This window comes from Atta colombica, unplaced genomic scaffold (assembly GCF_001594045.1).
Source record: "Atta colombica isolate Treedump-2 unplaced genomic scaffold, Acol1.0 scaffold76, whole genome shotgun sequence".
Lineage (NCBI taxonomy): Eukaryota > Metazoa > Arthropoda > Insecta > Hymenoptera > Formicidae > Atta > Atta colombica.
Window position 1 is genome coordinate 305,773 of NW_017259568.1, and position 333 is coordinate 306,105.

The 333-nt window shown below is 23.4% G+C and overlaps 1 protein-coding gene across 1 annotated transcript in view; it reads left to right on the forward strand.

Annotated features, from left to right (window-relative positions):
- The window catches only part of LOC108692520 (lipase 3-like), a gene marked incomplete at its 3' end in the record, with an annotated part of 18,546 nt that overhangs the window by 1,820 nt on the left and 16,393 nt on the right, over nucleotides 1-333 (forward strand). The window lies entirely within an intron of this gene.

The window sequence follows — 333 nt, forward strand, 5'->3', positions numbered from 1 at the left end:
TGTGTGTGTGTGTACATACATGTATACATTTGTCAAAAAAATTGTCGCATAGGTAAATTTGTATCAAAATTTCGCATTAATTCAAATAAGCGTAATTTCGCGAAAAATGATTGCATTTAAAAATTTTTTTTCAAGGAAAAAACTTGAAGCTTTCAATGAATTTTGAATGAATGCATAGATAAACTTGATACACTGCATCTCCTTGAAAAAAATTGTACAGTTTAATTTTTTTTCAATTTATAAGAGAAAAATCCATGCTTTACGATGATTATTATGACATTAACGAAAAAAATTTATATACATATATTATATACATATATTATATACATATAT